Consider the following 27,677-nt stretch of genomic DNA (forward strand, 5'->3'; position numbering starts at 1 on the left):
AATTACATCTTTTGGTCAAGAATAGAGAGGTGTTTTGTTTTTTTGTTTTTGTTTTTTTTTTTTTTTGGTTTTTGGGCCACACCCAGCGATGCTCAGGGGTTACTCCTGGCTGTCTGCTCAGAAATAGCTCCTGGCAGGCACGGGGGACCATATGGGACACCGGGATTTGAACCAACCACCTTTGGTCCTGGGTCGGCTGCTTGCAAGGCAAACGCAGCTGTGCTATCTCTCCGGGCCCAAGAATAGAGAGTTTGAAACGAGGAACATTCATTTCTGCCAATGGGACTAGGCCAGCCTGGTAATTGCAGACAGTAATCTGAAGAAATCCAACAGCAGGGGAATACTTGGACCCTTGTTTCTTAGTAGATTCTTGCTCCTTGGACAAGGAATGAGACATGTACAAAGGCCACCTAGTAGCTTTTGGAAGAAAATGGGAAACCAGCCTGCAGAGGAGAGTGGATCTACAATTCATCCTGCAGTGAGCAAGTGGAGCACTCAAGAATGTGTGTTTGCCATCTCAACACTAGAATGTTCGAGGGGAAGCAACAAAAGGAGAGAGAGAGTGCAATGCCGCCTGTTTTCAATCTGCAAACCAGCATTGTAGATGACATTTACTGATACAGAAATGTGGTGAAGCCCTAAAATATGCACAGGAATGAGCGAACGGACTTAGGAGGAGAAAGGGAGGGGGCACATCGGGGAGGGGCACTTGTCCCCCGGGTGTCATTTGAGATGCAAGAATTTAATAAAAAGCATTATCTGTGGGGACTTGGCTCTTTCCTGTGAACGCGAAACTATTGCTGGAGGTTTAAATGCGCCTTCCTTGAGAGTGCAGGACCCCACTGGAGGGAACCTTCATTTGGAACGAGAGTTTCTATCTATCCATGCCCAAGAGCACCTCAGATTTGGCCCCTGTTTCAGCACCTCTACAACATGCACTGAAAAACAACACCCCTATTTTCTGATTTAAAAAAAAATAACTTACTTTGTGCCAGAACTGATAAGAAAGCAAACACAAAGGGTGCATTTTTTTTCTCTAGAAAAGGGAGGAAGTGTTTCTGTTTATAAAGCAGTTCAAAAGTAATGAATATTTATGGGTAATGAAATTCAAGCTGCCAAAATGATCTGATTAATAATAGGGGGGCTGGTGAAACTCGGTAACCTTTTATGATAAATTATAGGCTGGGTGTCAATGGTCCCAGGGTGGCCCTCTGGTCCAGCCCCCTCCCTTCGAAGAACTTCCTCTTTAGAACTTCCTCCTGGGTGAGGAGATGTGGATACAGACTCCCAAATTTCCCAGGAAGTACAGGGACCTAGGAAGGCCCCCCCAAAAAACCCAGTGTCTGTCTGGATTTCTGTTAGCCAAAGAAGTAGACAAGTCTAGGATAAAATAAAAACTGTATATAAAAAAAAAAAGATTCAATGAAATGGCTTCAGCCTTTGAATAGTAGCAAATCTACAGTCCTTCTCACTGCACCCTAATGCCCAGGACAGTGGGCATTAAACCTGCATGGACCACCTGCCTGCCTGCCATTGAGATGCCACTGTGATGTGTGTTAGCCCTCTAGACATTAATACAAGTTTTGTGTGGGATCGATCGTCCGAGTTTACAGCATTCATTCTGAATTCCAAGATGTTTGTCAATTCCTCACAGCCCTGGGTAATGGGAACTCCTTTTTTCTCTGCATATTTTAAAAGAAGAAATTTAGGGGCTTATCTAATCTGATCTGGTGCTTCAAAGCCTGCGCCCTTTAATGGGTCCGTCGATACACTTCCATATTTAGGCCGAGATGAATGGGCAAAGCCGCGGACCTGCCTGGGCAGGACTGGGCATCAATCACCAAGATTGCTCCTGCCAACCTCGCAGCTGGCCGATGGCCTATGCCCGCCCACCCCCATGCCGTCCAGCTGAAGACACTTCCAATACATCAATAATGATCTGTGTCCAAAAACTTCTCAGGGGACCCCCCAGGGGCAGGCGGGAGGGAGATTTACACAGACAGACCCACCGAAGTACTTCGCAGCTGCCTTTAACTCCAAGAACTGCAGCTGGGGTCTCTCAGGCCTGTGGAACTCGGAAAACTGAGCCTATATGGGAAAGGTGCCCTGGGCCAGTGTCTCAAGGGCAGAGTGAACCACAGTTCTGGGCCAACAGAGTTTGGGGCCCTCAACAGCTGTGACTTCAGGGTCCACTGGGACAAGTCCTTCACCCCAAAATTCCTGCAAGGAGAGAGCCATATTTCCCACTCCCTCTCTTCTTGTGGCACCTTCAGCTGTCTATGAAGATGAGTCGAGAATAAAGGAATAATTCAGTTTCTTCTGTGGCTACTGCTTCCAGGAGACTGCCAGCTCTCTAGGCCACTCCCTCCACGCTTAACCAGGTGGGTTCCAATCTAGGACCGTCTTCTATTTCCCTGGCCCCAAATGAGGATGGACACACTCCAGGGCCCTGGGAGAAGGGGCCAGACTAGAGAACTCCTACACCAAATCTTTCATCCCAGCTGGTCTCTGAGCATCTTTTGGGGACCAGAGTTTAGAGCAAGGTGGAGAAAGATGAAACTGGACAGGCACAGCTTCATGAGTTTACAGGGCTGGGAGCTATGTAGGCCCTGGGCCTGCCCACAAGGGACCGAAGCTAGACATAGCCAGCCATGACCCCACACACAGCTTACTGGCATAAAAACACTGATGTGTTGGTAGAAAGGTAGGAGCAGTTTCGTTGTGCTTGTGCTTGTCCAGCGTGATATGACCCTGTCACCTCTGAACAAGCAGGTGTGGCCTGCATGGACATGGTCTCCGGGTCTGTAAGGTCAGAGTGACCACTCGATGGAGAAGAAGGACCAGCCATCTGACCCTCAGGTCTGATGCCTCTTCCCGGGACCCTCAGCCCCTCCATGCCTCGGCTTCTCTCCCACACAACCCACCCCTGACTTTGGTCACCTCTGTATTCTGCAGCATCACACTGGAAACCAGAACATGAAATGAGCATTATTTTCATCACCAAGTACCAGACTTTGCCAAGGGCCCAGGGGAGGAATCCAGCACTGCCTGTCCCCGCAAGCTTCCCCAGGAGCAACTCCTGATTGCCAACCCTGAACTGCCTTGTTATTTTTGCCATCTGCCTCAGACGGGGCCAGGTCTTCACTTTGGCAGTTGATGGTGGCTCCAAAGTAGATGCTCAATAAATGTCTCTGGGTCTGTGAAAGTGTCTATAATACAGTGTAACTGCCTCTACCAAATTCAACCCAACTGCCAGAGACAATTTGGTCCAACTTCCCTGGGTCTTGTGGAAGCCTCCAGACATTTTGTAGGTTAAAAAATAGTTTTGGGCAACATTTAAGACACACACACACACACACACACACACACACACACACACACACACCCTTAAATGATAGGATGTTTCTCTTTATCGAAGTTCCAGCTCACCTGCTTACTTGCTGGTGAAAACATCTGAGCATCAGTTCACTAACTTGCAGTAAAGATGACAACAAGGCTTCTTGTGTGACAAAGGCACACATCTCACAGTTCAGCCAAGGGTGGCAGGTGGCTGAGGCCTGGATTCTAGAGCAAGTGACCATGGAAATACCTCATCACGGGGAATTACTCTACAATGGCACTCCCTGTCCCCAGATGAGACTGCATCAGGGAAATGCCCAGGCATCCCTGTTCCCAGAGTCTCTGAGTCCCTCCTCCATTGGTACATGCTTAGGGCAGGACAACAGGCTGATGCTGGGAATAAACCCAACACGATATACTGAAGGTCTCCAGGGACACAGGCTCCTCTTGGGCTAGATTTAAGCCTGGAGAGTGAGTCCCCATGAAAGTAAGAGAGAACAATCCATGGGGCCGGAGAGATGGCACAGTAGTAGGGCATCTGCTTTGCACACAGCCGATCCAGGATGGGCAGTGGTTCAAATCTCAGCATCTCATATGGTCTCCCAAGCCTACAGGAGCTATTTCTGAGTGCACAGCCAGGAGTAACCTCTAAGCGCTGCTGGGTGTGACTCAAAAACCAGAGAGGGAGAGAGAGAGAAAGAGAGAGAGAGAGAGAAAGAGAGAGAGAGAGAGAGGAGAGAAGACAGCCCATAGATATTACAGTCTTCCTCACCCTACTAACTCACAGCCTAAGCCAGGGGAGCAAATCAGAGTATGTATCAGACTCAATAAATTAAGAGTATTTTTCATAACAGCCAGAGCATTCACAGAGAAGGGGAAAGAGCAACCATGCAACTGGACGAAGCCCAATTGGGAGTCAGGTGATCTTCATCCACTGACAATGGGCAGATCCCCACTAATCAGGTCCTGATTCATTCCCACATCCAAGCACACTTGTTGTCTGCACAGGCCTCCTCTTCCTAAAGCCCTAAGGGTTTCCTGAACCCAGGTGTGCCTAGAAAGATGCCCCTCACTGTCCCTCACAGACCAGTAGGAGAACTAAGGCAGGACGCAACCATGCAGGCCTTAGCCAGGCCAGGCCTTGGCTCTCACTCCAGGAACTATAGCCTTGTCTCCCAGAAAGGCCCAGGAAACAGGTTATTCATGGCCACTTTCCAACCAACTGCCTTGGAACTCAAAGTTTCATCTGAAACCTGACTCTGGAATTTAAGAAGCAGAAGGTGACTGAAAGACTGAACATCTATGGGCTGATGGGTTCTTGAGACTTATAATATTTGTAAACAAAAACCCGCAGGTTATTTATTAAGCATGTCAGATCTATGGCCATGGTTTCTCTCTGATGTACAGGCAACCCCTCTTACCCATGGACATTCCTGGTCCTGACTCAATATCAGTCCAGTGTTTACAACACTTTTTTTGTTTATTTGTCTTTGTTTTTTTTTTTTTTGGCCACACTCAGTGGCACTCAGGGTTACTCCTGGCTCTGCTCTTAGAAATCTCTCCTGGCAGACTTGGGGGACCATATGGGATGCCGAGATTCGAACCACCATCTGTCCTGGGTTGGCCACATGCAAGGCAAACATCCTACCAGTGTGCTATCTCTCTGGCTCTTGAATACAGCATTCTAAGTCCTTCCCATTCTACAGCATTCATCATGCCGTGGCCTAGTCCCTGTCTCTGCTGCACTCTCTCCAGGGGACCCTTCCTGGTCAGCAATGATATCCTTGGGCCTGTCTTGGGCTGCATCCCCCTGGTTCCCTGATGTCTTGGCTTTCCTTAGTTGCCAGCACAGCCACAAGTGTGTGGGGGAGTCTCCTGAACTCTTCCTTGCCACTGCCTGGACATTTGAGCCTTCTGCTTGTTTGGCCTATGAGCTTTGCCTGAGTTCTGTCTTCAGTGGATGCAAGCAAGTCTTACCTGATTTTGCAGGCATAGGTGACTGGTCTACCCAGGCAAAGCTGAGTGTGCAAACAGAGTTTGGGCTAGGGCACTTTTTATCTGCTGCTATCTCCCACCCCCAGCAGGCCCATTGTCCATCTTGATTAGATGCCATTTTGATGGACGGGCTTTAAATGAACCAACTGAATTCACCTTCACCCCGTGCATCTACTCCTACCATAGCAAACCACCTGTGAGCACAAATAGTCCTTTATGGAGCACAAAAGTGTGAGCACCGCCTGCCACACAGACACTTTGCATTCCAAGCTAGAGCAGGTTTCTGTACAGGAAGGACTTGCTTCACAGAAAGCAGCAAGCAGCAAGCAGCAGACTGGACTGGGGCCCAGAGCACGGAAATTGAAGTCTCTTGACTTCCAGAGAGGGATCAACAAGGCCTTACTAACATCTAAAGGTTCGGCCTTGTGGTGGGCTGGTTTTGTGGAGGGTAGTTGCTGCTGTGGGCGTGGTTCTTTGGTGGGTGGGACTTGCAGTGGGAGGGGTCCAGGGTGGGTGGGGTCAGTGCAAATAGGAGGCACCCCAACACCCCACCCATGACTCACGTCAAAACCATGTGGGGAGCGCAGAAGACAGTCCAGTCCTTAGGGAGAACCTTCAGATCTGTCCCCTGCACTGCGTAGTGCCCCTGGGAGCTGAAGCCCAGAAGGACCCTTGGGCCCCGCTCAAATAATAAGTTATAAGCAGAAGGGGTGGGCCTAGAATAGGGGGTGTAGCTTGGGCAGAGGGACGTGGTTAATGTTGGGGTGGGCGGGGTTAGTAGCGAGGCAGGTGAAGCCAATATGTGTGGATGGTGGACAATATAGTGGGGTGGACTATCCCCAGAGCAGTTGGAGGCTATGGGCAGGGCTGGGATGTTGTGAGGGTTGGCCAAGTGGAGGATTTTACCATTTTCTTTTATTTATTTAATAATTAAGAATACTTTCAAATTAATCAATTTAAAAATTAATAAAATGAGAGGACCCAGGAAAAGGACGCAGGTCAGCCCCCATTGGCTCACCCTGTGGTTATTTAACTGCTCTCTCTCTGGAGGAGCCCCAGGCTCTGGACCTCTCAGAATACCAGGCTCGGGGGTACCTGAGCGCGGGGAGGGCTCTGTGCTCCAGGGACCCCCGAGAAGTGCCCCCACCCCCTTGTTGCACGTCTGCCTCCAGTAGGTCTGTACCCGGCGTACTGAGGACTGCATTTTCTCTGGGGTTTGCCGTGAGCTCTACATCAAAGCCTGGTTGAGCAGAAAATATGTGCTAATGTTCACAGCAGTACTCTATTATAGCGTAAGTGTGCTTGTAAATATTCACTACATGTTATTACGCCATTTGAACCAAGAATATTGGGGGGTGAAAGGTCAGCCTAATGCTCTCTCCGGAGGCAGCAGTTTTGAATATAACCAAATGGGCTAATGGTCAGGAATACCCAGAGGGGGCCATGTAACACGTCGTAAAGAATTGTGCTGTGAGTTTTAAGTTTTCAGGACAACAGAGATGCCAGGGATGGCTCATAAGCAGTCATTATTAATGGAATGACAAGGCTAATGTTAAGCAGAATGTCTGCACGACAATAAATCTTGTCCCTGCGCCATTAGTACTCCTTACAACTGCAGATAGCAGTTAGGTTATAACCTAACATGGCAGAATTTTATCCTCTCAATCTCTAATGTATTTTATAATGCTGTTAAAGTCAGGAATCGCAACTGTTTAAGCTCACTTAATCTAGGAGAAGTTTAAACACGAATTCCAAATGCAAAAAACTGCTTTGATATGAGTTTTTCTTAATTAAAGAGGAAATCTTTATAAGAAGTAGATCTTTTAAAACATGCACCCACCCGTGGCAGATGAGCGTCATGGAATTTTAAAGGCCACACTTCATCAGGCTCAACTTGGTCTGTTGTGATGTCTTCCTTTAAAAAAAAAAACAAACAAATTTCCAAGAGTAGAATTAATTTACAGGCAAGCCAAGTTGCATGGGTTTGTTTGTTAAATGCCAACACACCTTGTCTCTGGCACTGACTGGGAACTCCAGACATCTTTCTAGATGACTCATTTTGCACCATCGCCAACAGTTTCCTTCTGCAATTATTAGCTCCCCATGGCAGCTGACCTTACATCATTTAACAGAAGAGAAAGTTCTGGAGAAAGGGCCAACACCACACCATTTTCGCTTCCTAAAACCACAAGCGAGCACTGCTACAGGGAGTCAGATCAGGCCGCCATCACATGGAAAGAACACCCCCAGAATGGGGTTTGGGACCCCCATCATGGGTCTCTTTTCTACTTTGACTTTGGGGAAGCAGGTCTGGCAAACTAGACCACAGCCAGATTGATGAAAGGTGCATTGAGTGGAAGGAGTGTCTCGGGGACCCTCACGGAGCAAGATGGCGCTGCAATTCCTGCATACACATGGCACACAGATGGGGGCACATGCAGAAGCATGCAAGCTCTCTGACACCTGTATTGCTGTGTCTTCTGGGGGGTATGTAAGTGTGTATATGTGAGTATGTGGGGTACAAATATGTGAGTATAAGTCTATGTGTCAGTATGTGTATTTCAGTATGTATGAGTATGGATGCGAATATGTAGTTGTAAGTTTGTGTGTGCCAGTGTGTGTGTGTGTGCCAGTGTGTGTGTGTGTGAGTATGTGTGAGTGTATCTCTGTAAATATGTGAGTGTGTAGGGCTGAGCATAGGAACTGGGCCAGACTGGGCAGAACCACATAAAGTGCTCACAGCCCTAAGCCTGGCCTCTTGCTGCCTACAAGGGGTCATTTCCCAGCCACCTCTGTGCCCCCTGATGTGCTGACTCATCAGGAAAAGAGGTGCGGGGCAGAAGAGGAGACCACCCCCCCTCTGCCCCTGTCTTCAAAGGACCCAGCCTTGCCCTGAGAGGTGGGCTTCTCAGCAGGGCAGAGCCACCACGTGGGGTGTGCACCCCCCAGGGCTATGCAGGGATGAAAGGGCATGTTTAATTGAAGAGTCACCTGGGCCACGCGTAGTCAGGCAGGGGCTCCCCGGCCCTGTCATGGGATTGGGCAGTAGCTGTAGAGGCGCATTTGGTGGAGGACAGAGGTTTCATATTTAATTCATACCAGGCTGCCTGGTCTCAAAAGGAAACATTCCAGAAGCCTCGCTCATGTGGGCATTTAAAATGCCCAATAGCCGACACTCGCTGTGCGCATTCCTGCTTCCCTGGCTCTGTCCTTCCTAGCTTGGCACTCACTGGAGGAAAAGAAATGAAAACAAGAGCAGTCCCCTCCCCCAGTGAAGAGCTCTGATCAGCTTGAAAGCCAGCTCACCCCCGTGATTGGGGCATTAAAACTCTGCACAGCTCTAATTGAGGGTGGGAATCTGCTCTTGCAGGACCTAGGATTGACCCAATATCTGTGTTCAAGGTCATAAGCGCCCTCTCTGCCTCTGAGCTACTTTCCTGCCTCAGTCTCTTTACCCAAGAAAGAGCTCAAGGAAATCGGCAAGAAAGACATAAACATCACAAAGGATCAGCAGGAAAGGGGCAGAAACAAACCTTCCCAATATAGGGGACACAAATGTAATATTAAGAAAAATACTTCAGCACGTGGCTAATGTTAAAAAAAAATAGAAAAACATATTTGGCATGTTCAGTGATCTGTGTACCCAGCCAGCAGGCATTTGTCTCTAATAGTCGGGGAAGACCAAGTGGAAGGGAATGACAGGCATGGCTGGGCAGGACGACCCGGGCAGAGCATTTGGAAATGGAATTTGGCACTAAGTAATAGACGCCTGAAAATATTTCTGTCCTTTGGCCTCATCGTTTTGTTCTAGGAATCGAACCAAAGAAAATGAGCTGAACATAGAAAAAGCTTCACAAAAACGTCTACAGCAGTATTATTCATAAGCGTGAAACATTTAAAATAATAAACACAACCCCAAAACTCGGGGTTGCTGAAACAAATGTTGTCCTCCTGGTTGATGGAAGGCTCTGCCACCATGAAAGAGCATCGACAAAGATCTTATTTTAACACTGTTTTAAACTTCTATTATTATCGAAGGGAAAAAAAGGCAAATTGAGGTTGGATCTTCTGATTGACTGCACTAAGCAAGCAAACCAATAAGGAGTACTAAGGTGTAGAAAATGTGCCGAAGTGTCAATGCATCTGAGACGGGGGTGCACCAGGGCTGCCTTATTTTCCAGAATCCATCCAAATAGACATTAAAACACATGTAATCCAGATTTTCCATGAACGACTCCGTGAAGACAAGACCTCACAGGCACACAGACTGACGCCCCCTCCCCACACTCAGTCAAATCATCCCCCCCTCCTAGTACCTCATTAAAATGCTCCCATGCTCCCCATCCCTTAATCAAATGGCTCTAGACTCTGCTTCTCCCACACAAGAGTTTCTCTGTGGAATTCATGTGGGGTTATTGTTTTGGATCCCAAGAGTCAACAAAGGGGCTGGAGTGACAGACAGCAGGGAGGGCATTTGCCTTGCACGTAGACAACCCGGTTTTGATCCCCAGTAGCCCATAAGGTCCCTTGCGCCCACCAAAAGTGATTCCTGGGGCCGGAAAAATGGCACTAGAGGTAAGGTGTCTGCCTTGCAAGTGCTAGCCAAGGAAGGAACGCAGTTTGAACCCCCGACGTCCCATATGGTTCCCCCCAAGCCAGGGACAATTTCTGAGCACTTAGCCAGGAGTAACCCCTGAGCATCAAACGGGTGTGACCCCCCAAACCCCCCCAACTGAGAGTGATTCCTGAGAGCACAGCCAGGAGTCAGCCCTGTGTAGAGCCAATTGTGGACCTCAAAAAACAAAACCAACCAAGAGTCAACTACTTCTAGAGGGTGAGTCCTTCCCAGCCGGGAGCATGTCTGGGGAAACTTTTCCTCTCTCGAATCCAGCTAGCACATGTGGAGATGCTGGTTTTTGAAAGCCTGTGAGACAGACAGCGCAGCTGGGTGTCTGTCTTCCACCCCAAAGACCCTGAGCATCCAGGATCCCCCAAGAAGCATTTTGCAGGGAGGAAAGATCTCACTAGCTAAGAAGAGACCACCCTGATCACATGACTCAATGCACATGCCTCAACTGCACCTTCATTGTTTCCTTTTCAGAGGTGGACACGCAGTAGAACCCAGCATGGCATTTGCATCAAGCCTGGAGACATGAAGAAAGCCACAGGGATGTCAGTTCCTGCCTTCCTGCAATGGAGATATGGAGGGTATATGTCAGACAACTTTCTGCAGAGGTTCCAGAACCTTCCCCGGGGGTCCCTTCCTGCCTCCTGCCCTTTGTCTCTCAGAGTCTCCTAGGAATCCAGACAGCAACTCTCTCACCCAGACCCTTTTCCCTCCAGGTACTGGGAGCTGCTCCTGGACAAGACCTTTGGGCATCTTGTGCCTCAGTTCCCCCATCTTCAACAGACTGGCAAGCCATCCAGTAGGCTCTCTTCTGCTCACTACTTGTGTGGGTTCTTACACAGTGAGAATAAAGCCCAGCAATCCCATCAACACAACTTAAATCACAGGCTGGTATAAAGATGAATTGGAACTACTAATGTCTTGCGAATGCATTACTAGGTACTTCTTTCACTTAGTGGGACATTTAATTAGTATTTACTAGAAAATTACTATCAATTACTAAAAATGACTACAAATTACTAGCAAAATGGATAAATTTTCTCTCGACCACTAAAATAAATTCAATTACTAACTTTAAGTAATTGCGTGTAATTTATTTCTGGGAGGGCAGAGAGCTATAGACAGAGGAAGGAGATGATTAAGATGCTCAGAGGGGCTGATTTATGAGGAAACCTAAATAGCTACATCCGGGTGGCTGAGCAAAGCGAACAGAAATGCACACAAGCCAGGCCCTGCCTCAAAGAGCGCTGCCACCTCGCAGCCTCTCTGCTCTGCAAAGAACCGGGCCCACTTCAATCTGGAGCTTGCTACAGAGACACTTAGACGATTGCCAGATGGTGAACCCTGAGACCCCAGTAGGATCTTCTAAAGAAAGCTGCTGGCACCCAAGTTGTGGTATAAAGCGAGAGAAAATATTTTACAGAACAATGCCAAATGCTTTGAGAAGGGGGAGGGGTGTTTCCAGGCCTGTTTTCAGTGCTTGGCAGGAGGAAGATCATGCAACCCCAGGCCATGGGGGTTGTCTGTGAGGGGACTGCAGGGGCTAGTCCACACGAGGAATACTGCACTGATCACCATGCACAAAGCAAACCCATAGGGTCAGGCAGACAAAACCCAGCACCACTGGGGAATCCGTAATGGCAGCCAGAATGGAGCAATGCAGTGTTCTTCTCACTGCAGCCCTGGACCAGGTAGAGAGGAGGACAGAGCATAGAGCATGGCAGCTTCCTGGAGCACAGTGCCATCCTGGAGCACAGCAGCGGCTCAGATTTGAAGTGAGAAAGCGCATCCAAGACCAGTGTTTCTTCCCCCAAACTATTGGCCTATGCAGGCTGCCAGCTTCCCCAACTCAGTGGCCATCAGCTCCTGCAGCTCAGCAGACTGACCATGTTCCAGGGCCACACAGGGGCTGATGCGCCGCAGAAGGAAGCTACTCTCCCACCCGCAGAGACCTTCACCGCTCACTGCTGAGTGGGAGAGACCATGCTGAAGATTCCCTGGACTCCAGACTAGCTCCATGACCTTCTGGAAAAGATGAAACGGTCCAAACAGAGACAAGCAGAGAAAAGAGCCAATGGGGAGCATTAAGATCTGGGGGCACCAAATGGGTTCTGTGTGGTGCCTGAGAACATGCCCTGGGCCTGGAAGAAATGCTCCCACTGACTCACAGGTACCAACTCCCATCATCAACGGTTTATGTGCTGTCCAGTGGACATGCCAGTGAAAAACTGTCATGTGCGGTGGAACACCCTTCCCTGTCTTCCCAAGTCACAGGAATCCCCAGAACTCAGAAATAAAACCTAAAAGCCAAGAGCTGCTTCTGCTGAGGTGAGTCCTTCCTTCCATGGCCAGCATGGGGTGGGGCAGGCCCAAGTCAGGGGGAAAGTGGCCTGCCCAGCCTCTCCACTACAGAGCTTCACTCACCTCGCCCTGCAGATGGGTCTGTAGCAAGAGGGTGGTTTTGTGGCCTTGGAGGTGGGTCAGCAAATGGGGACTGGTGCTTTTGCTCGTGGACACCATATGTAGGGCCCATATGAAGCCCTCATGTCTGTGGCATTAGGGGCAATGGAAGCTCACCCATCTCTTCCTCTATATACCCATTTCCTCCCAGCCACACGTGGCACCTGCCATCAGAAGATGCAGCTCTCTTCCCACACAAGCCCCATGGTCCCTTTCAGAACTCTTCCATGGATGTCTATATCCAGAAGCAGAACACCCTGTCAATATCTGTGTCCTTTAGGTGCTGGCTTACCAGTCAAGCCTCACTTCTATCTGTGTGTCCCAGAGCTGCAACAACAGCCTAACCCCTTCCTAGGGCAAACACCACTGGGAAACCACAAGCCACATCTCCATGGCAGCTCTTTCTGCTCCTGTTCAGGCAACATGTTGTGACATGCTTGAGGATTCCTGTGACCCGGGACTCCAGAGTGAGGAGTGATGAGAGACGGCCATAGCAAAGGTAGAGCAGCTTGAGGGGACTTAGGGATGGACTGGGATACCAGTTTACACTATGGACAGACTCTTTTCTCTTCAAGTCCTGCCAATGACAGACAGTGGACAGAGTTGCTTCTAGGCCACAGAGGCACATGGGTCTCCTGCACAAGGTCTCCTCAAGGCAGGTGGAGTTTTTTGAGTCTCCCTGAAGACACCCAAAAGTCCTGCCACCATTCAAAAACTCCACCAGGCTCATAAAGACCCACCAGGTGCCTCCGTGTGCTCTCGGGCAGCCTCCAGTAGGCTGACAGATGCCCTCTGCCAACGCTTTTGTTTTGACTTAATGCTGCAATTACATTCTGCAGTGGAGAGGAAAATGCTCACACAGTCAATCTCTGCTCTTAAGCCGACTCGATTAGCTGCACGGAATTTGTCTGCATGAGCCGGTACAATCGGAGGAGAAGCAGGAATAGAGCAGAAGTGTCCTGGCAGGGTGAGCACCTTGAGGTGAAACTGAGGCACGGGAAACTGGCAGCAGGTGTTTGGGAGATGTTTCTGCAAAGGGGGAGACCTGGCCCAGACCTCTCAGCCCCCTGCCTGGTCCTGGGTGAGTGGAGGGTGGGTTCAGCAGCTGCTTTCTGGACACCACACGCCCACTCAGGCTTGGCCCATTCTGTCAGAAGCAACAGGTCACACAGTCCTCGTGTAAGCTTGGTGAGGAATCATCTGTGGGGAGCAGAAAGGACCCACCCTGTGTCTCCACTGGATGCTTTGATGCAGATTCCTAGATCCCACTGAGGGTCCAGGGCCATGGTCCTCTCTCCCAGGAGGTCAGGAATATGCGGGGGGCAGGCAAGGTCTGAATAATCAATAAGTGATTCCTGGGGCTTCGTGGTCCTGTGGCCCCTTGTCCCCGTGTCCCTATGTCCCAGAGTCCCGTGGCCCCATGTCCCTGTTTCATTGTAACCCTTTATGATCTTTAAAGCTTCTCACTAAGGTATCTCACTGGCCTAGAGTAGGAGGGAACCAGCTCATCCCTGGTGGATTGGAAGGTCAGGCAGACCCTCTAGGCCAGGGGTCTTCAAACTTTTTAAAGTGGGGGCCGGATTACGGTCCCTTAGAGAGCTGGAGGGCTGGACTATATGAGCTACTAATTCCTACTCACACTGCACATATCTTCTATAAATAAAATGAAAACCATTTATAAATAAACAGATCTGCACCAGTATTTCAATGGGAACTGTGGGCCTGCTTTTGGCTAAAGAGATGGTCAATGTCTGGTTCCATATTTGTCACTGCCAGCCGTAACAAGTGATGCAAGTGGGCATCAGTTAATCTTGATCTGGTTGGAGATTTCAGATGTTTCATTCTTGAAAAAGTCTGTTCACAGGCATAAGTGCTACCAAAGATGGTTACCATTTTCAGTGCATGGTTCCTGATATTTGGATATACACTGAGTGTATATGCTGGCAGGTATCTTGGCAACCAAACAGCGCTCACTGCTGGCGGGCCAGATCAGACTCCTCTTCGGGCCGCATGTGGCCCGTGGGCCATAGTTTGAAGACCCCTGCTCTAGGCCAACACACCACTGGGGAGGCCCCAAGGAAAAGAAGGAAGAATTGATCCATGATGTCCAGAGGAGAGCATATGTTCAGTGCTAACAGCCCAGTGCCCACCTTATCAGCCTCAGTTGGTGGGGGGTTCTCTCTCTCTCATGGATCCTCAAAATCTCACCACATGCTTAGAGCAGCATGTGGGATGAAGCCAAATCGGGCTTCAGTGCCTGGAATCTGTTTTAGCAAGTGCTAGGTCAATTTTGCAAGCTTCAAACACCCCTAAAAGGGTCCAACAGGGATCCCAGGAGCCCTTAATGTGCCTCCTGGAGGCCTCTGGCCTGGACACACTTCCAAGTTCTAACTGTGACAACAGGTAGAAGAAGTGAGTCTTAGAGACCAGCTCCCTGCTCTCTGCTCTGGGGAGACAGATGTGGCCCCACACCATCTTAGGATAATGCAGTAGAAAGGGGAGAGGAGAGATGGTAGGCAGCCTTGGCCTAGGCAGCCCCTCTCAGGTGTCTTAGATATCTGTGTGCATCCCTGTTTTATTCCCTTTTCTTCCAGGAGAAGCGGGTTCGTGAGTGTGAGAAATCTGTTCAGTAAACACAGGCAATGGTGAAGATTCTGTCTGGCACTAGTGGGGCAAAACCCTAGCCCTAGGTGGGTGGAATCTAGGTGCAACAAACCCACCCCGGTGTGGCCTCCTCTGCATTTTCAGGCCACAGTCAGGGAACCCCAGGAACGCATTGTGGAGTTGCAGGAAGGAATCAGCTGGGCTCTGTCAGCCCTTCTCTGTCTTCAGGTGAGGCCAGACCCAGGCTGCCTTCACTCCAAGGATCCCTCAACTCTAGGCTGCAGAAGCACTACAGCACGCACCTAGGAAGGGAAGGGGTGAGAATGGGTGGGAACTGGGAGGGTGGGTTCTTTCATCATTCCGGGTTCATGCACCAACTGCGGCAAATGGGACTGTTCCTCCCATGCCGTGTGACCTGCTGCATTTTCACTTAGAGAATAACATGAACATTTCTTAGATAACAATCTTTATGTGTCTGTCTGAAGGACATCTGCACACTTGTTCCTTGATGGTGCCTGTAAGTGCCGGTTCCCAGTGTGCCCAGGCCCGTGTCCCCATTGGGACAGATGCTGTTACAGAAGGTGCTCAACTGTGTTCCCTGATGGCCCGCACAATACTCTGGTCACAATATTTCAGTGACCCCATTCTGAAGGCAGGCCACAATACTGAACCAGTTCCCCACCCTAGACTTCAGGTTTCCCTGCCTGATTCTTGGACTTTGCATACGAGTCTGGTTAAGTCCCAAGAAAAACTATGGATCAGAGTCCACCAGGCCTGACTTCATTCCCAGAGGCATGTGAGCGCTCCTGCACCTCAGGGCCATCTCCAGATGCACCTGGGGGCTCCAGTGGGGGGAAAATGAGGCCCCACTGAGAGCAGCTGGATGCACCCACCTCACATGGCAGAGGCGGCCCTGGCCTTCTGCACATTTCAACAACATACATCGTTCATCTGAAAGTTTGAGGCCTTCCTAGAAAATGTCCAAGTATAACCAAGAGAGGATTGTGTTGCTTTAATGAAGACAGAGTAAATAAATATCAGGTGTTTTGTAGATAAAGGACCCTGATGGCTGCCTTCTCAGATCTGGCAGGGAAGGGCCCCTGGAAACAGTGGGAAGGACCGCCCCAATGCCCCATGTCCCTGGATCCTTCCTGGGTCTGTGGCATCCTGCAGCAAAGATTATGGGACCTCAGAATCTTAGGCACAGAACAGAGAAACCCCAAAGATCTCGTGTTGCTCAGTCAGAGAGCCCACAAGTACTCGAGGTCAGCAGATGTCCAGGACAGCCGAGGTCCCCCACTCCCCTTCCTCATGGGATCCGGAAACAGGAACCTCCAGAGCACTGAGGCAGAAAAGAAGCAGTTCTGGCCTGTCCTATGGCGGGTTCATGAGATAGTCAAGACCAGCATGGACAACGGCCTGGCTATGAGGTCATGACAGCTCTCCTGATTGGACTCCCAGGGCAATGCATGGAGGAGCCATGGGCAGATGCAGAGGAGGTGAGATGAGATGCACAGCCCCTCCTTCACCCCTCACAGGCAGCTGCATGGGGATGGACACAGCTGGGCAGGTTCATGGGCACATCCCAAGGGCAGTGACCCGGCACAGGAGATATGTCCCTGGGTCACTGGCACAACCCCCAAGCAGTTCTGCAGGGCCCTTACATGTGCTTTTGCATATACACAGACACTCACAAACACGTAACAGACACACACGGACACACTCAGGGACACACATGCATTGACATACACATGGTCACACACATGTGGACACAGGTCCAGAGGACAGTTTACTTCTTCCCTCCAAGGGCTCAGGATGAAGTTTTCACTCTGACTTTACTGGGTCTCATTTTCAGGGAGACACTTGGCCTTTCTGGTTGAAGGTGCTCACCTGGACCCAGAGCATGACTCAGGGGGAAGCCATAGTCTTCAGGGGTGAGGCCAATGACTTTGATCCTTGGTACTGCCCACCACCAGGACAAAAGCTCAGGACACCACCATACAGCATTGGGAGCATCTTCTCAGAGCACCACTACAGAGTACTGTGAGTACTATGACAACAAAGGGGAAGGTAAGGGGAAAATACCAGGTTCACTTGGACAGAACCTGGCAGGGTACTCCCAGGTAAGGCAGATTTGGGGAGATGAAGGGTCACCCTTGCAGTGAGGGCACAGACTGGAACTCATCCCTATAGGCCACAAGTGAGGAGCCCTGCCCCGTGCCCTGCACCCCAGTACCCAGTCTGACTCAGAGGCCAGAGGCCAAAGGATAAAACTGTGTGGGAGCAGAGGGGTTGCTCTCTGAGCTTCCCAGAGACCCCAGGGACCCCAGAGACCCAGGAACTCAGAGATTCAGCCCCTCGCATTCCCAGGCTTTAGCAAAACAGCTCAATTGGCTTGGATTTTCTTCCCAATTATAAAATCACAAGACAGAGTTTTTCCAAATCTAAGAACAGGTTCAAAAGATAATAATGTAGGTGACCTTTTAGGAAATTCTGGAATCCTCTTTCTGTGCACACACCAGCGCACACAGGCACGGGGTTGGACTATTAATGCAGGCAGTGGTGCCATGCAGGGAGGCTGTGTCTGAGAACAAGCTGGTTCATAACTATGGTCCCGCTGTGTAGACCAACCAATCCATGACCATTGTACAAGGTGTTTATTCTGCGTGTTTTTGTCTGGTTTGTTTTGAATTACAGGTTATGGGGCACACTCACTAAGCTCAAGGCTTACTCCTGGCTCTTGTGCTCAGGGACCACTCCTGGCTCTGCACTCAGTGCTCACTTCTGACTTTGTGCTTAGGGCACACTCCTGGATGTGTGTTTAGGGCTCACTTCTGGTTCTGTGCACGGGGCTTACCCCTGGCTCTGCTTCGGGCTCACTCCTGTTGCTGTGCTCAAGATCATTCCCAGATCTGTGCTTGGAGCTCAGTTCTTGCTCTGTGTTCATGACTCCATCTGTGCTCTGTCCTCACTCTTGCCTCACTTCTCAGGGCTTATTTTTGGTTCTGTGCTCTGGATTTACTTCTGTTTCACCACCACCCTTGCCACTCTCAGATCTCCTGGAGCAGGTGAAGAGAGTCCGGCCTCCCAGCATTGTGGGGAGGGTCTGTGAGGGTTCACTGTGTCCCCTCCAGTTTGGCTGACAGCTTACTTCTGCTGTCTATCACCTGTGGCTGCTCCTGAGCATCTCATGGAGGTAGAGAACTCAGAAAGTTTGCTTCACCCCGGGCAGCCTCAAGTTTTCCTGCGATTTGCTTTTCCTTTTTAAAAAATCACTGGTTGCTGAAATCAAGCCCCCACCATGTCTGTAAAAATGCATTTCTGAGTGTGCCAACTCTTGTGGGCATCATCATCAGGGAAGGCCACTGGGTACAAAAAACTGGAACAAAAATGAACCTCTTAAGAGCTAATGACTTGAGGGTGGCTGCAGAGACACGGGGAGAGACTTGGGGTCACTCTATTTGTCATTAACACATATTCTGAAAGCTTGGCTAATATAATGTGACACTAAATTAGTCAAACACAATTCATGCAATATTGTTTAATTTTACTCCTCATTTAACTTGGTTTTAAGCAAAATCATTATGTCACATGATAACGTTCACTTGAACAAGAAATATTTCATAATGGTGGCTGCCTTTAGAAATGAGTTATTAAGGGTTCCATGCTGAACACATTCTTAACTATGAAAACTATAAAGCTAATAGCTTAATCATCTTTTGACACCATCTACATACTTTATGCATTATTTACAAGAAAGATATAAAAATGGAACCACTGAATATCTCGCACAATACTTCACAGTCATAGTTAACTGGTTAAAAATATAACACATTCATCTTCCAGGGGCTTGAGATTTGCATACCGAGATTTGCATATCGTGTTGCACCGCGCTGCTAATGTAAAATTTAACCTTTGTTCCTTCCCTCTGATGTGCAAGGTATACTCATTAAGTTAAAAATAATGGCAAAAATAAGTCTTCTGGTGATATACATTTCATAAATTATTCCCCAGAGCAGTGGGGAAAGGTAAAATGTGGGTGGGAAAATGTTTAATTGAATTAATTCCTCATTTTCTGTATTTTTATTTCGCTACTCAGAGTCAGAACAATCTGCCCTGCGATATGTCAACCCCAGGAATGAAGCAGGAGCTCCACTCGCAATTAGTCAAGGTGCCAGCCTGGGCCCTGTTCAAACAGCTCTACACTCGGGGGAGAAGAGCCCTTGCCAGGATTTGGCGCACCTGTTAAGTGGTCACCCGTCAGTTCCACACGGGGGCACCTTGGCATCGGGCAAGACTCAGGGCCAAGCCTCAAGCGTATGAGCAGTGGAAAAGGGCCCATGTGATTTTCTCCTCGAATCCACACCGCAACTTGGACCTTGGCAACAAAGACTTAGAACTAGGCCAAAGAACAGCCACCTGAAGTCTGACCTTTCTGTTTCCTGCCGTCCTGGCTCATGCTTTCTGGGGCTCATGGGCAGGCACTGACGTCAGGCTGCAGCCGGGCTGGTCCTGGGTAGGGCAGTGCCCATTTTGAACCTTCCTCCCCGCTTTGGGTTCAATGCTCACTCCTGGCATTGTTCTCAAGGATTACTCCTAGCTCTGTGCTTAGGGCTCACCTCTTGCTCTGTGCTCAGGATTCATTCCTAACTCTATGCTCAGGGCTCACACTGGCTCTGTATTCAGGCCTCATTCCCAGCTCTGTGTTCTGGACTTACTCCCAGTTCTGTGCTCAGGCCTCAAGCCTGGCTCTGTGCTCTGGGCTGACTCCTGGCTCTGTGCTCAGGAACCTGGAAGTGCTCATGGGACCATATTGGGTGTAACGAATAAAGCCTGGGTTAGCCACATGCAAGGCAAGTGCCCCACAATGTGCTATCCCTAAACTGTGGTCCTAGTCTGCATTTTGCTTCCATCGCTTCAAGCTGCAGGCAAGCAAAACACTCCGGGATTAGTAGACGTGTTCTGTTGAGGCAGGAGAGAAAGCTTCTAAAACATAAACCCAGTGAGCATTGCGGAAGGGGCAGGCCCCAAGCATGGTCCTCCCTGCAGTATGGCCATAGCAATGGGTGTTTCTTCCATCTAGCTTGTCCTGGTGGGTTCTGGGTGCCAGGAGTGGCCCAGGCAATTTTGTGGGTGAAGAAGAGTGCAGTGCAGCTAAGGCACTGAGAAGGAACCTGCAACCCAGCATCCAGTAGCACAGCCTGGCTCGAGCAGGGTTTTGTGGACAATGCAACACTCTGGACACAGCTACGTTGGTTCTGTCACAACCGGTGCATGTCACGTGACCCTGCCGGCCGCCCTCACTCCAACTCCACACACAGCTTCTTTATTAATTTTAATTTCTCATCAATAGCCTGACAGGCACTCTTTGGGCAAGAAATACTACATTAACTGTTTCACTCATTGTGGCAGCTATTAAAACTGGGAGGGTGATTAGCAGGAATGAGGTCACACCGAATAATGCGCCTGCGAGTCACTATCAGGGAAAAAAAGGAGAAGGCGAGGATTTATTGGGCGTGCTGGGTGAAATGTAATTTAAAAACAGGCCATCTCCACCTGCAAGGCGGGCTATCACACACCCCCGCTCGAAGGCAACCCGCAAACATGTTTATTTGCTTTTGTCACGATATTTCCATTTTCTCTGTTTCTAATAACTGCCCTGGAAATAGACTCGATTGTCACTTCCCCTTTCATGTAAACATTGTGGAGAAATAAATCACCCCACAATTAGCCCAGACAATGCAAATGAGGGTGTTTTAATCATCAATATTGGCAACAGGAAAAAATTTACTAGTTATGCCCTTCTTGCAAAGAACTGCATTTGTTCTCTCGGAGAAGTCTGTTTGCTAAATCAGAGCTGTCACGGGACGTGAACTTCTCTACTGGAATTGGAGATAGGCTGACAGGGAGGAAGTGCTCACATCCACAGATACTGCTGGACAGATGCTCAAGGTAAACTCGAGGTTCTGAGAAGCCCGGCCCCTGTGAAAAGGTGAGGACCTGGCTGATCCTGACACCCTATTCAGTCAGCACAGATGTGGTCCTGTGCTTGCTCTAAATCTGCAACTGGGAGGCCAGTTTAGGCAGCGGACAAAGCAGCTGGGTTTAAACCCTGCGGTTTCTTTCCAACCCCATGTTCATGTACAATGAGTAGTCTGGGGGTCCCTCCGGTCAGTCTGGCCACCCCATATGTTGGACACACAACTCTGTCTGTCTGCACTTGCAAGTTGCGGGAGTCCAGGGCTTGGGCAGGTACCGGGAAGGACAGTCTGCTCTGGGCAATGGGCCCACACACCTGTCCACAGCAGCATTGTCTTGACACCAGGCCTGTGATGACCAAACATCCCCCATATCTCCCTTCCCACTCAAGACCTCCAAATATCACCCAGTCTTGCTTTCCACACCCAAGATGGTGGCCAATAGGTATGCCCTGGAGCATAGAGAGGAGGCTTATGCTGTGCATTGTGATGCAACTGAAGATGCTTCAAAGACTTCCACCTCAATTTCAGAAGTAAATGCTTCTCTCCTTTTCTGGGCACTTCTGGCAAGAATATGGCCAGTCCTAGGGGACTTGCTATCACAAACAGGCACAGGCACATCCCTTGGACTGTTTTTGTGCATCCACAGAAACACAAGCAAACAAACAAGGAGCCAGCCAGGGAGTACTGCCCTCCAAACCCCAAACATATGAGGGTGCTGCAGGCAGAGCAGGCTGGTGAGGAGGACATCAGGCAGACTGCGGCCTGTCTTACCCAGAGAAGCCGCTGACATCATCCTGCCCTCTTGTCCTCATGCTTGCCCATAGCCACCAAGCTGTCACCTGAGAGCATCAGGGAACTTTTTGAAGAAAACCCATGAATGCTCAATCTCTGTTTGCAGAACTCAGCCCAGCTCACCAGGGAGACAGACATCCTGGGATTTATGGGCCACCCAGGGGCCCCTTTCTGCTCCCAGTCAGCCCCTCTCAGCAGCCAGGAGTGGAAGAGGGACCCTGTTTCCTCCCAGGCAGCCGATTTGGGAGCCAGCTCTGTAATTCGACATCAAGTGGCCCGGGGGTGTGCGTTTATTTGTGCTGTTGTTTTGGCAGGTTCTCGGAGTCCCTTTCATCTGACAAGGAAGCCCCGCCATCAAACAAAGAGGGACATGGGGCCCCTTTTAGCGTGAGGTTTGCTGAATGCCATTACCCGCATGTTTGCCACCCACCGCCGGATGCCCGCCTCTAATCTGCCGTGGGATGGATGGTACAAAGCGGAGCATCGGGGACAGGCATTTCCCAGTAATGACCCGCTGCCAGCTAGGATTTTAAGGGCCCTGTGATTTTTCTTTTATTTTGAGTAGAGACAACAAGGCAGCGGCGGTAATCAAAAGGTGTATCAGAGTCACCTCCTGGCACATTTGTCACTGGTATGGAAACAGGATGCCTCGCTCGTTGTTAACGCTAGAAAACGCATCGGCTCAGAGATCATGTGGGAATGCTGCTTTCACAAACCACTTTTAAGACCTGCCTAGTGGTAAGCAGAATAAAAATGGGGCATCTCACGGAGAAGTGCCCACCAGAAAACCAGATATCGACAGGAGAGATTTACATGCTTTGGGATGCTTTGGGAGTGAATGTGATGATGTTTGATTCTTAAATCAAATCTCTCAGCAAACTCTCCCAAGTGACAAGTGCTGTGTTGGGCCTCTGAGGGCTGCGTTCAGCTGCACTGTTCTAGCTGGGAAGGAGATAGCAAAAGTTGAGCACATCTGGCGACTCTTGTTTCTCTACACAGGACCTAAGTGCCTCCCTTCTAGAGCAGGAGAGGGGTTTCCATCCTAACTGCTGCTTGTATATTTGGGGTACAGAGGCTACCTAAGACATTCCTTCCAGGACAACTCAAATGAGAACTTTAAGGGGCTGCTTAAGGCCCGGTCATCATGAGCTTGGCAGGTCTCCCTCCTGCATCGGGCACTACCCAGGCTCTGCCTGGCTCCTGAAAGAGGGCCTGCTCACCCTGGATGCCCAGGTGTGCCCACAGGCTGGCACTGGGCTTGAGTCAGTTGTCCACACTTACCCATCAGGAGCAAGAGCTGGGCAGTCCCGAACAATTCCATGGGCCCAAACTGAGAGTGATTAATGTCCTGGGAGAGCCAAGAGACGACCTCTATGTAGAAATTAAATATTTACCATTTCGTCTGACAATGGAGCTTGTAAACTTGAAGACAACATTCAAACATGGCTTCAGACCCTATTTCTTCCCTGAGCTCCTGCCGGATGCATGCTCACAGCACCTAAAAGTGCTGGAAAGAGGGGGCTTGAGCAGAGGGTCTACCTGGTCCCTCCATGGCTTGTCTGCCAAGTAGGGCTCTAGACATCCCATGGTAGATGCCTCGCAGGTAGATGCTCCATGAACAAGTCCACTAGATTCCTTGTTCAAGTTCTAAGACTATCCATTAGCACTCGGGAGAGCAGCCCAATGGCCGTGGCACTATGGCTGTTTGTACAGATGTTCCTGCACTCACAGGCACTATGCCAGGAGGTGCCATGAGCTGGCTCTGTCCCCCCATGCCCATTCTCAGCACAGAGGACAGTGATGACAGGCACAGGGTGGAGGCAGTGAGGTGCGCTTCATTCCGAAGGAGCCCAGCAGCTGGGCCTGCCCAAATGTGACTACTTATTTGGGCCCTGGGAGCACCCATGCCAGCCTGTCAGCTATGAGGGACCCTGGGAGGAACAGAACCACCTTCTCAGAACTGGAATCAAAGCCAGAATCTGCACCTCACCAGGGAGTGATCCCCGAGCACTGCCAAGTATGGCCCCAAACTCAAAACCAACTGAAAGCAGCTTTTTTGCATTGGGGATATCCTGGAGAACATGCATACATAATGCACATGCACACACACACACACACACACACACACACACACATACACACACCTCCCCTGGAGGTGTGGAGAACAACCCAGCAAGTGCGGGACTTTGCGAGCATTTGGGGGAGCTGCTACCGCTTGTAAATTCCAACCTCAGCTTTAGCTGTGACGAAAAACCCTGTTAAATTGAACTGCAGGGATTTTGTGAGAAGGGGAAAGAGAGACACACACACAAAGAGAGAGAGAGACAGAGAAAGGGATGGAGAGTGAGAGACTAATAAACAGACAAGCATGAGGGGGGTAGGTGCTTAAACCATTCTCTCTCTCTCTCCTTCTCTCTCTCTCTCTCACTCACTCACTCACTCACTCTCTTTCCCCCTCCCTGGATCAACCAGTTTATCTCAGCCTTGCTTTCTGGGAAAAAGGCCAATTTTCATCATTTTTAAAATATAACATCACATTAGCAAAAACAACTCCAAGTGCTATCAGCTTCAGAATTCCCCTTTGACTTCTATTTTGACTTTATCAAAAATTGGAGGATTTCTCTGGAGAACTCACTCATCTGTGCTCAGCATCAGCTCACAAATAAACACAGACCAACCGTTGGGTGCCTTATGGGAGGAGGGGGCGTCCTGAGGACTTTGCCCGCCCAGACAGAGCTGGAACCAGACACCCCCCCCATAGTGTCATTGATCAGGATTGTCTGAACCCCTCAGCAAGCCCCATGGGCCACCTATTGAACCGGTGGCAATCCTGTCAGAAGCAAACACAATATTTACACAGCACAAACCCCTGTGCCTCTCTCCAGAGTTATTTGAGCATGGGACGGGCCTCCTTCCTGCAGCACAAATGAACGTTGCTACCTGTGGGCTCGAGCCATGAGCCATGGTGGCGTGTAAGCACTTTTGTCCTCAAGACAGAGACGTTTGGGCCAAAGAGACTCAGCACCCATAACTACATAATTATTCTTTTCAATTCCTCCTTCAAGGAAAATCTTCTCTCCAGTAGTAACTCCCCTTTGTTCTTACCATCGACTCCGCTACGAATGAGCTCAGAGTATTCATGTTTGAACAAGTTGTTCCAAACATGATGCTGGGAAATGAATTCAACTTGGGATCCACTGTGGAACCCGTTGGTTTCCTAGAAGACTGAGAATCATTGCAATTGCTCATGAGACGGGGAGCTCAGTGAGCCCTACCTGCTGTGCCTGTGTTTTGGGGAAAGGGGGTGTGTAGGTGGCATGAGGGTGTCATGTCAGCCACACGAGAAGGGAACTGGGCGTATCTGTAAAGCACAATTCAAATAAAAAGGCAGAGATTATATCTTGCTGGATTCCTCTCCAGTGCTCGCAGCCATGGCTCGCATAGCTGTCTAGGTCCTGCAGCATGAGTCACCAGCGAGAAAGGGGTGCCCCTCAGCTGAGCAGTGAGGACATTTTACCTCCAGGACAAGTTGTCACAAGCTGTACTACTGCATGCCATCACCAACTCTGGGCATGACAAATGTGCTTCATTCTCCTTCTGCCTCTTTCCAGGATGAACGTGGCATGGCCTCTTCTGGTTTGGACTCTCAGATCCAGTCAGCACCTCGTGAGCCCATTACCTGTTGCTCATGGCTCTGCCCTGTGGCAGCCCCACTGTCCCCCTGACTTTGGTGCCTGAAACACCTTCCTGCCCTCTGGGGGCACATGAGCACACGAGTGTGGCATCAAAGTCAGGGTGCAACATCAGAGCATCAGAAAAGTGTCACAGTACTCCAGAGCTCACAGGATAGAAGAGGCTCTGGGGATGTTACTGTTCCACACAAAACCATGCTCACACACATGCCCATGGACACATTCACACAGACATACTCAGATACATAGACGCATGCAAAGTCACACACAAACACATATAATCACAGACACACAGAGTCACACACAATCACAAACTCACACACACACTCAGATACATAGACACACAAAAACACATAATCACAGCACACACAGTAACAGAGGCGCACACATAGCCAACACACTGGTAGACACACACTCACACAGACACACATAGATCTCTACTCACATAACAGACACACACAGGCAGAAGCTCACACAGTCACACACAACATATACACACAGATACTTACACATACACTCACACAGACAGGCACGGGTATAAACTTAAACTGTAATTGCACACACTCGGTCATATGCTCATACACATAGACACATGTACATAGTTACACACACACATACACAGACACACAGAGAGCTGGCCCCTGATGGGTGTAATGACATCCATGAGGATGCTCATCAGCTGCCTGTCAGCTTCACAGTGATGGCAGCGCCATCTTCACTTCTCTGGAGTCTTTCTGCTATTCAGGTGTTTTCCCAGAAGCTCCACCAACTCCACTTCCTGGGACCATGGACCAATCAGGGGTTTTCCCAACCACTATTTTGCTGCTATCAAATACACTATGACAAAACTCTGTCATCAGGCCCCTTGGAGAGGCTCAGTGGAAGCTTCTGAAAGCCTGACTGAGTGGCGTAGGAGTCATGTCAGAGTGAGAAGCTGAGACGCACATGACTTCTGAGGGTGGGCAGCAGGCTCAGGACGTGGGCTGGAGGGGCAGGGACATAGCTGACACTCTCTTCCCTCTGACTAGAAGAGGCCACACAGGGCAGACTGTCCTGGGGCACTGCCTGATGCCCACACCCTCCTAGGGTTCTGATAGAATGGTGATGAGGCATCTGGTTGCTGTGATGAGAAGCAGGCAGACACATTGTGCTCCAGGCCCGTGCCAGCTGCAGAAACCCCAGTGCGTGATCTGAGGCAGCCATGCCCATGTGCCCATAGGTGCAAAAGAATGAACACAGTGAGGCCCCAAGAGAAGCCAAACTGAGCCTATTATGGGGAGCTTCCAGAGCAGGCCCTGCAGAAATGGCAGAGCACAGAAAGGTGAGGCCCTAATGTTTGGGCAGTTCCAGTGGACAGTTCTGAAGGCTGGTGTTGGGGTTCCTTAATGGTCTCTTTTCTATGGAATGTGGGAAACCCCTAATGCCTCAGTCTGACTACAGGCCACATGGTGCATAGAACCCAGTCTGGAGGTTTTTCCGGGACATACACTCACTGAAAGACTCCCACACTGCAGTAGAGACAAGAACCCGATGAGAGCCAGGTCACGGCCAGGTCTCCATCTTCCTCCACTTGGACAGCACCAACAAAGGTGCAGCCGGGCCCTCCTGATGGTCACCTGGAAGTGACTCTGCAGAAGGCTTGTGGGGCCTCAGCTGGCATCCGCTGGGAGAGGTGCTCATGGTCCCCAGAACCCCAGAGCTGCCTGATTCACAAGAGCTTTCATGGGAGATCTCATGGGCACCAGGGAGCTGGTCTCTGGGCCCCACTTTCCTGGGTGGGGTCATGCAGTTCTACAGGCCAGTGGGGCCTGGGCTCTTGGACATGCTGTTGGGGCCACTGGTGGGGACAAACAGCATTTGGAGATACTCTTCGTGCCACTCATCTAATTAAATTCTCATGGTGTCTGTACAATATTTAAATATGTCAAACTGTTTATTGTTGGCTTTCAACACACGAGAATATCCTGGAAGGTGGTTTGAATGCCTCTGGGACAGTAGAGCCTCCTTCGTGCAGACACCAGGTAGACAGGGAAGAGGGTATAAATGATCCAACCTATGCAAAGAAGATTAAGGAATCAATAAGAGTGAAATAAATATCCAACAGACAAGTGCAGAATCCTGAAATTGGCTTGTCCTGAAGAAGGACCAAAAAGACAGGCAGGTGAGATCATTTATTTCTGTTAATAT

The 27,677-nt window shown here is 49.7% G+C and overlaps 1 long non-coding RNA gene across 1 annotated transcript; it reads right to left on the bottom strand.

Moving 5' to 3' along the window:
- Window positions 1-22,625: 22,625 nt before the first annotated feature.
- LOC126033622 (uncharacterized) lies at window positions 22,626-27,042 on the bottom strand. Its single transcript, XR_007504473.1, has 3 exons — window positions 26,978-27,042; window positions 23,080-23,169; window positions 22,626-22,740 (listed from the first exon to the last, which is right to left on the bottom strand). It is a non-coding gene; the product is annotated as an uncharacterized LOC126033622 (long non-coding RNA).
- Between the last annotated feature and the right edge of the window lie 635 nt (window positions 27,043-27,677).

Source organism: Suncus etruscus, chromosome 17 (assembly GCF_024139225.1).
Source record: "Suncus etruscus isolate mSunEtr1 chromosome 17, mSunEtr1.pri.cur, whole genome shotgun sequence".
In the NCBI taxonomy this organism is placed as follows: Eukaryota; Metazoa; Chordata; class Mammalia; order Eulipotyphla; family Soricidae; genus Suncus; species Suncus etruscus.